This window comes from Amia ocellicauda, chromosome 9, assembly GCF_036373705.1.
Source record: "Amia ocellicauda isolate fAmiCal2 chromosome 9, fAmiCal2.hap1, whole genome shotgun sequence".
Classification (NCBI taxonomy): Eukaryota; Metazoa; Chordata; class Actinopteri; order Amiiformes; family Amiidae; genus Amia; species Amia ocellicauda.
In genome coordinates, this window is record NC_089858.1 from 38318895 (window position 1) to 38332926 (window position 14032).

Here is a 14032-nt window from a genome sequence, read left to right on the forward strand (position 1 = left end):
AGGCAGAGAAGGACTTTGCAAAACATATATACATATATACTATGGCAGGGGTTTTCCATCCAACCCAGCGTTTGATAACCTAACTGAACCAATTACTGGACTATTTAGTCAAGAGTAACACAATCTTTCTCCCCTGATTGAAGTCGCCTGTAGAACCTGATGTATTGGACCATGAGTGAAGACTAATGTGCTAAACCAATTTCAGCCAGAAAGAAGCTGCAAAACTGGGTCATAGCATTTACGTTCACAAACCCTGGCATACCCTCCCCCCTCCATACACAAAGCCAATATTGCTTATTGAATCCCAGGCATGTTTGTCAAGTGACTCAAATCAAAGCCACCATTTTATCCCCTCCCCATCTCCCAGTCTTCCTCCCTGCAAATTGAATTGCCGCCATACTTAATCTCAAACTGATTGGTAGCCTGGGACGATGCAATGGAGAATCCAATTTGTAGTGGAAAGGGGGGGTGGTGGGGATGCTGTTGAGCTCCAACTTGAGACACCTGAGCCCCCCTTGGCTCGCCTTGACCCTTCCATCACAAGTGTGTGTGTGTGGGGAAGGGAATTAACCTAATTAGCCTGACACGTCATCTGTCATAATGCCTCCCGATTGTCTGGTTGGCAGCCTCTTTCGATTTCTTTCTCTCGTGGGACATTTGTTATAGCAGCACCCCCCCACTCGGAGGGTAACTATGGGAGGACATCAGATTCCCTCCCTTCCCTTACCCAGCACATTTATTTTCCCCAAGTAAGAGCATCCCAGAGAAAACTATAATTAATAATCACAGCAGCACATGCAAACTCTGAAAAAAGGTAACATACGACTTGCTTTGTCTCAATGGTAGCATTACTGGTTAACATCGACTAAAATGGACTGAGTGAATGAAATCCAGGGACTTTCAGCACTACAGTTCTTGAAATCTAATAAAACAACTGTCCCAACTTTAAAGCGGAACACTTCGGAGATTGTAGAACGCTACCCTCCCTTCTGCCGGATCCAAGCTTAGCGAGTTGCCCGCAGAGTTTAAGGATACACGCCTAGATAGGATATAGTGCTGAGGCAGAAGCTGCTGGTAATTTGATAAAACAATGGATTAGGGTTAAGTTATCAGTCAGAGCAATGGTGTCTGCCAGATCATGGTTTTAACTGGGTGGGAGTAATGGAAACCTCAGAGCTTACTTCGGAATTGAAATGCAAGCTAGTACCAGCCTGCATAGCACATATTTAAAATCCAGTGATGTCTATTCATGTGGTTGTCTGAGGTGTTACTTATTTAATTGATGGGAAGTATATAAAAGCAATCTTGTAATTCAACAAAGCACAAGGAAAACAAAACTGGATCTCAAATCTGTTTATTAGATCTAGTAATTGGAGTCATAAATAAAAGGTACATTTCTTTGCTTAGACTACCTAATTCAGAAAGCTTATTGCATAAAAAAAAATTGATCTTGGATATTAAAGCTATATGGTAAAATTCTATTAAAATACAGAAAATGCATGTTAGTATGAAATATTTTTGAACGTATATATAATAATTATCAATATTAGCATAGTAGCACCCTTGGTAAAAATGTCAAACGTATCAGGCCCTAAATGATGCACTAGGCTGGACTACAAAATACCAACAGGTTTGTGACCTCTCCATTTTATGCTACGTGTTTCCATAAATATAATCTCTGTACTTCCTGTACTGTGAGGTTATTAACATGAATAAATGTCGGCATCATTCTTTCTACATCAAAATCCAGCTAAGTGATTTTGGGCTGATCAGGTATACGGATAAAGAATTTGAGACCGTATAAGTAACCAACTGTTTACAATTGAGAAGTGCCATTTGAACCATCATGTTTGTTTGCTGCTTTATTCTTGGATTACGTTACCAGCAACCAATGTACAAAACTTCCTACCCCAGAGCTTTTTCAGCTTCTTAATTAGAAGACTAAACCAGTGCCAAACTCTGTCATGGCTTGGCAGGCTGAGGAAATCTTGGTAAACCTTTAACTTCTTTCCAATGTTTATCTTAAGAGTAATTCTGCAATGAACGATCTGTACAGTCTTACCTGAGCTACTAAAACAATGCCAAGCACTATGCAAGGATGGCAACCGCCCGACTGGCACCAAGACGCTGAAAGCTTTTATTTAAATGTTTTTATATGAAGTTAATGACATGTTCCATGTGCGCACTGGAGCCACTGGTTTATTATCTATTTTATAGGTCTGTGATTGGAAGACACCAGCAGCAACTTAAATGAAGTCTGTTTATGAAGTTTGCTCAACTGCACCAATGCTCTAGAACTCCTGGTTTTATTTTAAACCATCATTTAAACACCCTGGAGGTCATTACTTCATACAGCACTCCTTTAATGCAAGAATGTTCTCTGAAAAACTAAAGCACTGAGGGGGGAGTCTAATAAGCTACAAGAAGAAAGAAATGGTAAGACTGTGGAAGGCTATTGTTGGTATGTAATTCGCCCCACCTCATTTTTATCTCCTGCCTTGAAGACTATTTAAGGCCTAAATAGTTTCCAATGCATTTGAAAGGTATGGATAACCCATTTATAAACTGCGAACGTTCTCCTGGCCTTCTGCTTTTAATGCATTGGAGGTGGCGGCGAGACTTAGGCTGGGGGTGGGAAGAGGTGAGAAGGTCAATACACTTTGCCCTTTTACCTCTCTTGAGCCCTTGTGCCAGTGTGTTTGTGGATTTCCAAAGTGCCTGTCTATACTGTGACTGACACACAACAGCTCTCTCTCCAGGGATGAAGCCAGCATAAATATATGACATAGAAAATTGCCCCTTTAGAACCCAATGGGAGACTTGTTTGGTCTGGTTTTTCTAAACGGTTTTAATTTAGACCTTCGCTTCAGCTGGTCTTTTTCTACTATACCGAAGACAGATGCTAAAGATAATTATGTATAATGATAGAATGCACAAGACCTGGTTGGTAAAACAGAGTCTGGTAATACATTTTTCCAACAATTACTTATCACAAAGATTATAGACCTTTGCAGTTGGTTCTTATGCTTTTTGCAAAATACCAGGCAGTTTACCTCAACAGAAAGCTCAAAAACAACAAAAAATATAAAGTTAGTGGTAGATGGCAGCTGCTACTAAAATGAAGTCTGCAATGCAAAACAAGTCCTCAGATTAAGTAGGAAACAATCAAGTTATTTAGAAGTCATAGCCGAGCACTGAGATTAACAGATAAACATAACCATCTAACCGAGTTCCTAACAAGAGAGTTTGCAGCCCCTTCAAATCTTGATTGAGATCCAGGGGTTGGTGGGTAAGGGGGGGGGGGGGTCGAGGGAAAGAATGTCAACAAGTTCTTTTGAAGAACTGGAAAAAAAGGAAAGGATTTGGGCAGAAACAAGCAAAAGGTAATTAAAATCATACAAAATGGGGAAGGAGGTGGGGGGGGCTGTCTGGAGAGAAAAGAGGAACGGTTTACAGATTAAACTTAAGACCCCATCAGTTCCTGGCAATGCGACCCTTTCTACTGGCCTCCCTTCACATAGTCCGCAAACCATGGCCCCATGCCAAACAGGACACCTTAACTGTCCCCATCACCGCCGGCCCTTTTAGGTCTACGTTTCTCATCCTGTGTAGACAACATTCGATCTATTTTTCCTCCGTGTCTCTCTCTCTTACTCCCCAGTACAACTATCCCAACAAAGGGTTTGGGAGAACAATAAGAGGCAGAGCAAGGGAGAAAGAGGGGGGAAAGAGGGAGACTCGCACACAGAAAGAGGCCTGTAGGAGCAGGTTCCAGTGCCGGTCGTCATGGTGACCGGACTTGGGCCTAGTAAAGGTATTTCCTGGATCACATATGCCTGACAGGCCTTCTAATCCAGGCAGGAAAGGGGCCAGGGGGGGTTGGGATCAACTTTCTCCTCCAAAACAACCCCCCCCACCCCGAAAAAAAAAAAAAAAAACTAGGCATAGTTGGAAGGAGGGAAACACGGGGCCGTCTACATCTATAGACTTTTTCAATTCTAACATTCCATATAAGGCCTAGCTTTTGTTTGCCCTTTTGGTTGTTTTGTTTTTGGTTTTTATTTTACGCCTTCATTGTCAACGAGCTTCAGTCAACATTCCAGCTATTAATCGCAAGTACGAGCACACCGTAAAAAAGCAGCCATAAAAGCTGTAAAAAAAAAAAAACTACTCGCCCCTTTGATGTCGGCTAAATGGCAGGGCCTCGGCATGTATATCTCCCAGCGGTTTGGTTTTATTTTTCTTCTGAAATGGTTCCAGTTTGTAACCGCTTTCTTCATTTAATATCTGGTGTTGCTCCGACTTTCCAAAACTCAGATCTGTTGTGTTGTTTTGATAATTTGATTAAACTATTTAAAATAAAGTGTTTCATCTGAACTGTAGTTCTAAGGTAATAATTAAATTACAGCTTTTATGCTTCAAACTCTAATCCAGTGCTACATATTCATCTGAGGGGGATAAATCTACCCCAAACCTCAAAAACTATTTTTTAGCTCTACAGAAATAACAAGCACCTACAATTACTTGGTTTTGACGAGAAATGGATTGAGCCTATTTAGGGAAACTGCTTTTCAAGTGATTTTTTGCTTTGTTTATAAATGTAGTCCTGAATTAGACCTAATGTAGAATAAATAAACACTGTAATTGAGACACCGACACCAAACCTAAGTTTTTGAAAAATTGAAACTCTTCTGTACAGCTGCAGACAAGATCCCTGTTGATCTCTGGATCCACAGATTTTTCACAAACTACATCTATAACCACCTATAGGGAATTCACAGCAGTAATGACTACAACTGTTGCCTTCTGTTTTTGATCTTAAACATTTTTAAAAAGTACTATACAACAGACAAGTGTCTTCAGTTTATTACTGGTTTCTATTTTTGAAGGGGGGGGTTAAGCTTTATTTTATGTAACATTTGGATTTTACCATTAGCACAAAACTATTGTTCTGCATTGATATTCCTACAGCTAGGTTAGATGGACCCAGTGAATGGGGGAAATTAATTGGTACTGCATAAAGCCCATTTCTATAGAATTTTCCTTTTCCTTCTTTACACCAAAGCAGTTCAACGCCTCATTATTTTTGAGCCTTTAACCACAGAAGCATTCTTTGGAACACAAATGCATTTTAGATATGGAAACATTTGTCTCATTAAATTAAAACACGGCAAAATAGAATTAAAAACACAAACGACTGAATAGCAATAGAACAAATGCAATTAGGATTACAGAGGAGTCATTTTTCAACTTTACATGCAATGCAAGTGTCAATTAGTCTTTTAAATAGATTTTTTTTTTTTTTTTTTTTTTTTACTTAAGAGATATGGGCATGGATCCCAGCTTCACCAATGTAGGACCTGTAAACTTTATAGATAAAAAAAAAAAAAAAAAAAACTACCATTTGTATCTGTATTTGTAATTATTTTAGTTGGCTATTGAAATTGTGATCTCAAGAGATGTACACTTCAATTAAAAATAGTTAGGGGGGGAAATAGGCTATAATTAGGACTGCACACAGTCAAACTGTTCTTGTTTGGATGGGTAGTCTGAACTGCAGTCCTTTTATAAGAAACGTAATGAATACCTTTGGATTAGAAAAGCTTGGTGAGCCTTAAGTATGGGGATGTTTATAAGGGAAGGGTAATCCAAACCTTTCCCTCTGCTAAATTAGAAGCAGTTCACAACAAAACCAGTGCTTTGAAACTTGAAGAGCCCATACACGCTAGGAAAGGAGATTTTTTTTTTTTTCCCCGAGCACAAAAAAATAAAAAATAACAGGCAGAGAGCGCTGTAAAATGGAAAACAGATTGTTTTTTGGAAAAGCATTTAACAAGCGAAGTCTGAACTTGGATTGCTTTTTTTCAGCCCAAAGGTATCCACTCGCAGAGTTTTGACTCTCTGGGACAAACATTTATGGGCTATAGAAGCAGAGATGCAGAAGACAAACATGTCAAATATCTAGAAGTTGCTGAAGGGATTAGTTGAGCCATCAACGATTTGAGATCTGATTGAATATTACATCATAATTGAATAATGTAAAAAAAAAAGTTTGCAGATTACAAAAAACACTTTTGTAAGCGAGTAGGATTTTAACTGATCCAGGATGCACAGTATATATAAACAATCCTTCTGAAATGGAATGGCAAACTAGTTTATAGTACAAGGAACCCTAAATATGACCGTTGCTTCCCTCTTCCACTATGTTATCATTCCCAGTATGGCTGGCATAAGCAACATATATCTATCATTTGTATTGTGTAGTTTTACTTTTTGTACTGTACTTTTACTATCAGCCCACTGTAATCCTGCCATTAAAAAGGCATCAATAAAGCTTCATAGGGTTAAGGTTTTGTTCAATTTCTTCATTTTAGAATCTGCAGTTATTTTCCATCAGTTTGGAAAATCACGGTCAAAACGTGACTCACTATTACGGCCGGTGGAAGGGAGAAGATACGGACGTGACCTCTGAGGTCTGCTGAAGAGACGGTCGCTTCATTACAGAGCGTTAGAACAAAACAAAACCAGTGTGCATTTTGTGGTGGGGAGAGGACTGACGCAGATATTAATGACTATTAACGCCAGACTCGCAGGTGCCTGACTAACTACAGGGGGGTTTGTGATGTTTGGAATATTTCCCACACCTGGCTGCGGAGCTGATCCCACAACCTCTTGATGCAAGTCAGACACGCTACACTTCAGCTTCAGAGGAAGTTGCCCATAGCTAGCGCTCCACTACAGCAGGACTCATCCATCCGCACACCCACCCCTGTACACTCGCAATCCCAGGTGGCTAGTGGCACAGCCTGGACTGGATCCAGCAAACCTTCATCCTTCAGTGCACTCTGGATGAGCAATTCTGGAATTTTCTTAATGAAAACTGCTTACAGAAATGTTGTAGTGAACACAGCAGCTATTCAGTAAACATTGTGTTTTTCAGAAGGAACTTGTGACCCGATTACAGCCTGGTTAAGCTCTCCGTTTATCCATCAGTCCTTTAAGAACGATTCCGATCTGCGTGCTTACTTGGGATCAAGTTTTATTTGTAATGCTAACATACGCGACCTGCCACATCAGAAAGAGGTTTGTTGTTTTTTGGCTTAGAAAACTTGTATGCGTTTAGGTATCAGTGTACAGGTGGTGTGGGTCCCTACTTAGCACTGGCCCTGGTGTATGACTGCACATTTAATATCGATTTCAGTTATTGCCATTATAATTACCATGTTCATCAGAAAACCTCTTCAATTCTTTTTTAAAGCAACCCATTTCAATAAACTCAAAATCCTGTTCAATGCAGCCCAAAACTGTGCACTGGGTCTCTCACTTCACTTCCTAAACATGCATGTCAGATTTTCATGTCAGACTGTAACCTTGCCTGTGTTCAGAATAGGAAGCAATAGGCTGAGTGAATTGCCGTTCGGATATCCTGCTCAGCAGAGTGATGGCTGGGCGCATGCTACCCAGGACAAACAAACAGTACAGGAAGGGCTGCAAAGGAACACAGGCCTCTCCGAGTTCACTGCCCCAGCCCCAGAGAGGGGGGTTGGTTGGGCTGTACTGATGGACAGGAATGCCAGAGCGGCAGGAGACCTGTCAACGATCTGCAGAGCCCCCCAAAACCATGAAGGAGAAAAACAAATAAATCCAGGGTAAACAGGTAGGTGAATAAAACCACTTCTCAGGGCTTAACCACAGATTTTGCACTGTGTTCATCATCCACTGAATGCAAACTGGAAAGAACTTTACAAACAATGTGGATGTTCTCTCTCAAATTAGTTATTCTGTCAATATTATTAATAAGCCTCATTAGATGTCATTTCTCCGTGACTACGATTCTGCCCCTTTATGTCAAAATTCACTGTGGTAACACTTGGCAAGAAGCTTGCCTCTGCCTTTCATTCAATAAAAATGAAACCTACTCAACCATTTCCAATTTCAAGATACCGCTGACCTACTGCTTAACCGGTTTTAACTAGATGTGAGAAGAATTATTTTGTTCTACAGCCTACATCTTTGACTTTTTCACACAAGGTGTGAACCGATACCCTTTCCCCATCCCCCAGCTGTTCTTAAAACCCTCCCCACCTCCCACCCCAATAATACTATCTGCATCTCCTTTCCAGAAGACGCGACCCTGGGAAATCCAATAACCACTTCATTCTATTACAAGATGAAAACTTCACTACCTCCCCCTGAAGGGTCTTCATTAATCTGGGCTCACTACCTCATCCAATCCCCCCCCCCACCCCCATTTCAGTGATACTGGAAACAATAGCAACTTTTAAAAGCTGACAGACTGCCAGTGCCATCCCTAATTACATGACAATGCAAAGCTCCAGTTACCCGGATACAGTGTCATAGCCCTGGAAAGGCTAAGTTCTTTCCTGGCTTAGTCTTCCATAAACACAGTGCCTATAAAACCAATGGAAACTTCAGACACTACACTGATGTTTTACAACTCTGCATGCAGTCAAACTCCTTCAAATGTCTTGTTAGAAGTTCATACAAATCATATTAAATAATATAAAACAAATGCACAGCAGGCGTTTGTTATTTTCTTTCCTTCCCTAACAAATGTGACACAGACAATACAAAAAATCCTGTTTAGGGATCAAACGATCAATTTGATTAACAGTCCCATCTATGATTTACAAGAGGAGATGGCATGCAATCAAACTGAAGTTAAATAAATCCATAACAAATCAAAATTGTAATTCAAAGCACTATTAGCAATTCATACTTTTTTTTTTAATTATACATACCAATATTCGTGAGGGTGGGGTTACAATTTTTTAAATAGACTTTTGAAAATACATCAGTGTTTTTGTCAAAACTTGTGCTTTGTAGGCCCTTAAAACAACTCCTGCATTACCATAGAAACCTGATGTTTAACCACACCCACATTAAGGTAGACCCTCCCACCCCCTACCCCCTCACCGGTACTCAGCTCCTCAGCCTCAACAAAGCTTCCCCTGCCCTGAGGCTGACTTGACAGCTCAGTTTTGTTCCTCTGCCCATAGAAGTGTCAGTGTTGTTCTGCCAGCTCATTTGACTAGCAGAACCCTGGGGCTACAGAGAGGAAGTAAAGACACGAGTCTAAGGAAACTACTGGGAAGAAACCCTCCCCAAGTGTCCCAGTACCCTTCCCCCTCCGACAAAGCTTCTCCCTTGAGAAGAGTCTCTTTAAGCCCTTCCGAGTCAAGGAAGAACTCGCACTCCCAATCACGCTCATTGCATTCTAGCATCTAGACCTCTACACCTCTCCTCTCTTTCATTCACATAAAGTAGATTTCCATTCTCTCCCCCCACCCACCTTTCACTACCCCTCCTCCACCTTCTCCTCCCTGTTTTATGCCATCTCACCAGGCCTCAGCCTTCTGTTCCCAAGTCTTGGACAGAAAGCCTCCCACATCCCACCACCTGCTTCCCCTGTCTCCCTCCACAGAGCGACACTCCACCACTATCATATAGTCCTGCAATCACCCTCCTCCTACTGCCTCTTTCAACCCCCACCGACTCCCCCCTTCTTTGACCTCTGGTCCTTGCTTCTGGATTATAAGCCCAACACATGTGCCTTGGATCATCTCCCCACTCATCTCTTCCAGACTAATGCTACTGCTTTTCTCCCTTTCATTTCCGGTCTCTTCAACACCTCACCTCTCTGGCTACTTTCTCTTCGAGTTCAAAAAGACTTTGCGTAACCCTGGATTCTCTGGATTCAGCCTTTTCTTGACCTCGCCTGAGCAGTAGGAGCGTTCCTTTGTCCCTGTACTCCCTTTCCTATCAAGGAAGCCATCTGTCAGTAGCTGTCTAATTTCACCCGCTGTCCTCCATGTGTTATCCTTTGCGCAAGCTACACAGAAACCAGTCTGCTCAGACTCTCAATATTACAAATGTAAGTTTTCAGCAGACTTTGGCACAGCTGACCCCTCAATCCTCTCTTGACACTGCTCTTAGCTTGCTTTCAGATATTCAGCTCCCCCTCTCCATAGATTCCCCAAGGTTCCATATTTGGAGCTCTTTTCTCACTTGGCACCCACTCTCTGCGTTCTGTTATGCTCTCCTATGGATTATCCTATTGCTTGTATGCTGGCGATCCCAAGATGCACCTCACGTTCCTTCTCCAAGAACTCCAACAATACCTCACAACTATCTATGTCCAGGCTCTTTTCTTCCTCTCTCGATTCTGCTCTCCATCTCCCTTGATGCTGTCTTGCTCCCTCCCTCTATTGTATTCATTCAGATCAATTGCTGTAGTTGCTGTAGTATTTTTGGTTCACTGCATAACAGAAGATGCATTATGCTTTAATCTAAACATTTGGTTAAACCCCTCCAATCTATTTCAGGACGTAGATTTTGGTGGTTGCTTAAATTTAGAAAGCATTTATGCTGCTGAATGGGAGTTGTCCTACAAGAATGCAGAGTAACTCAAAAAGATGCATACATACAGACCCTACTGAGCATTTTCGACTTTGGAAATAACTAAATGCATCAGCATGATGTAAAAGACATCAGTAAGAAATTGGTTTTTGCTTTTACGGACACACTGCTATTGTTTTTTTTAGCAGGTATAATTGCACTAAACTGTAATAACTAATGTCTACTGGTATTGTGTATCAAATTGCATCATTTCAACTAGTCAGTGACTTTAGCCTATTAACAATGCTGCTTAGTAGGAAAACATTCATAGTTTTTACATGCATGAAGCCACTAATTTCTAGTTGGTATGCATTTCCCGTTTAAAATTGATAAGGTAAACCAAATTATTTTTTCTGCCTAACTGCCTAAGGGACTTGAGGGTAGGGCTCAGGGGTGGGGGGGTCCCAAACTGTAAATGGCCATTTGGTAGATGAGGAAGAAAGATAAAACGTCAAAAAAACAACCGCCACCCCCACCCCAAACTCTCTTTGCAATAAGAAAACCCAACGTGTTCCCAGCAACTCGATCTCCACTGTGAAACATAGCCTTTGGGTGGAGTTCTAGCAGAGTTTTTCAAAGTGGCTAATTTATAGCTTCCCCCTGCCGTTAACTCTTCCCTGGCGACACCAAATACCTTCTCATTACAAAGTGAAGCAGGCAGCTCTGCAGCAGGGGCTGCTGGATACACTGCCTGACCAGGGGTTACAGATGGGACCTATTTTCTGGCCCCCTTCTTTGCCCCCTCAGATAAACAAAGCCCTTCCTAGTTTATTTAAAGGGTTTACAGACGGGGAGACCCCTCAGTCGTAATTACCCTAATTATAATCTGGCTCTTTATGATGCTCTAATGCTGCACTTCCGATTCAACAGTGTAAACATTTCAAACTGACACCCCACTGTATAAGACTGAGGTGGCGGCCATTACACATTTGGCTTTGACCCAATGGGCACATTTTTAAGGATTTAGTTAGTGGATTTTTATTTTTTTTTGTACCCTCTTTCCTCTGCACTCAAATTTCAGATCATTCCTTCTGGTTCTCTACTGACAAGTAGAATCTTTGTAACAAAGAGACCAAATAAACTAAATTGCTTTGTTTTTTTTGTATGTGCAATCAGATTTAAATCAGAATAAAAATATGTAATTAGCTCATTAAAAAAAGCAAAATTAAAAAAAGATGAAAGTGTAAATTAAGATATTCTGTAAGGTTTACCCTCAGTTTTCTCCGTTGCTCCCTACACACACCATCTCGAATCTGCCCTGATTTTTGGCATTGCATACTTGCCTCTCTCATATCATGCCTCATTGTACTTAAGACATCCTGTGGGTTTGTATCATTTCCTTTGCATCAAAAATGGATTGTATTTATAAACTTTACACAACTGCTTGAAATTTAAAAGAGCTCATATCTGTGGATTGATGGTTCATAAAAGTGTTAATTTTTTTAAACTGGTTTCTCCTACCCCCCACCATTTATTTTCTGTACTTTTCACACAGCCTTATTGTAACATGACTTCTACTGTAGTTTTACCATATAGCCCCAATTGTAAAATGATTATTCAGCTAATACTATAAGCCCCTAATGTAACTACTATTCTGCTGAACATTTACTACAGCACCCAAAATAACTATTCGACTATCGCATCGCAGTAATACACACGGTACATTTTCAAATGGGCTTATAATACGATAGGCACGTTATTATAGTTTTAACATAGCCTCTACTTAACCTCTATTCTATTTTACTTTTACCTTTGTCCCTATTGTAACATGACTATTGTACTGTACTTTAACTATAGGCTTTATTATAAACTTACTACTCTACTTCAGCCCAAATGATGACACTAATCTTACTATAGCCCTGTTTTATAAAATGACGTGTTGTGAAGTGCTGGAGAGCATGAAAGGGTATACTTAAATTCAATGACTTTGGAGGGGACTGTAAAATGAGTCAAGTCTGCCTTTTTCTGCTTGAAGCAATAAAGCATGGGATAGGATTGAAATGAAAAGCTCGCAAAGAGCTTTTTCTGTGTTCTTCGGATACACAATGCAAATCGAAGTCAGAACTGTGTTTCAGGGTTATATTTTTATTTTGGTATTCTCAAAGTAATATGTAAAGAGTGTATGCTGTACACCTCAAGCAGAAAAAGGACAACAACAAAAAAGTTTTAAAATGCCACACTGCACCTTTATAACTATCTCTCTGCCACAGACAGAGGGAGGCCCAGTTTAGGGAAAGCTGGAGGCCTGTCAGAGAACAAGAACTTGTCTGAATGCCAGCTTTCAAATGTCATTTTTACTACTACTATTATTAAGCAGATGCCTTAATCACTAACAAAGCCAAACGCTAAACTGTGCGGTCACATACTTGAGGCAAGAAAAGCTTATTGCTGCCCAACTTTGCTATATTCAGATAAATCTCTAGAATTATTGCAATCCACCAAGAGACAGACATACTTCTTACACTACATCTAGTCCCAATGGCTGTGAGAAGTCTGAACCCATTGTCTTCTCATTAGGGAACAGCAGCATTGTATGGAGCGCTAATGCTTGACTAAGGTGTGGGGTATTAGTGGTAGTTGAGGCACAGTGAATCTAGCACCACAATGGCAGTTGTGGGAAGGGGAGGGGGGACCCTCAACAATCCTATTTAAGAAACTTAAAAGCTTTTAAAATATGGACACTATGCAAGTCATCAAATACACTGTTTAACCATCTTAGACTGGCAGTCATATTACCGATACTAATACTAGTCTATTGTTAAATCTGCACATGTATACAGTATAAAAATGTGCCCAAATTACAATCTGCAAAAGGGCATAATCCAGCAACATGTTTTAAATGAATAGCAAAGAGAAAGGGATTCTTCTACAACCCTGCTTTTTTCTGCATTCCTCTGACATTTTAAATTAACTTTAGTGCACCCCGTTGACAGGAACAAACTGGGAAGACTGAAGCATAAGGCAATCAGTTAAGTCCAGTGAGTGTGCTTATGCATTACCCTCCCTCCGCAAGTACACTGTGGGGAATTTTTGGAGGGATTTGCATAGAGAGAGCAGGGTGTAAAATGCAAAATGCACCCAGATCCCACTCTGGGATAATTTGAACATCACAAGAATGGGAGTCGATGTTTTGCTTGGTTGGAAAAGCATCTGGAGTATCGATGGAAAAGTCCTAATGAGATCCAGCAAAGCTCATTAAATCCTCATCGCAATGGAGACTGAACAGACAAAAGGAGTGCAGACTGGTGTGTTCGTGGGGGGTAATACAAGGAGGGGGGCTTTGGCTACAGCTCAGCAGGCACATGTTGTGAAGGACAACCAACTCTGGGATAAGGTTCAAACTGTATTGCAATGGGACTCTTGTAGAAGACAACACCCCATGCTGGATATTTCAGCTCTGTTAACCCTTATATTGAAGCCATTTGCATAGACAGTGATGGAATACAATATAGAACCGATCAAAATACTGGGAGGTCAACGGGTAAAAGCCTCTGGACGGTTGTTGCCATCTGGATTGAGTCATGCCCAAGGTGTCTAAAACTCAGTTCCTGGAGTGTGACACCATCATCTGATTTTATTTCCAAATGGAGTTCAATTAATTAACATTTCCCAA

The 14032-nt window shown here is 40.8% G+C and overlaps 1 protein-coding gene across 5 annotated transcripts in view; it reads right to left on the reverse strand.

The window, feature by feature from the left end:
- The window catches only part of fgfr1a (fibroblast growth factor receptor 1a), a 62387-nt gene that overhangs the window by 30318 nt on the left and 18037 nt on the right, over window positions 1-14032 (reverse strand). The gene's annotated exons all lie outside the window — the stretch shown is intronic.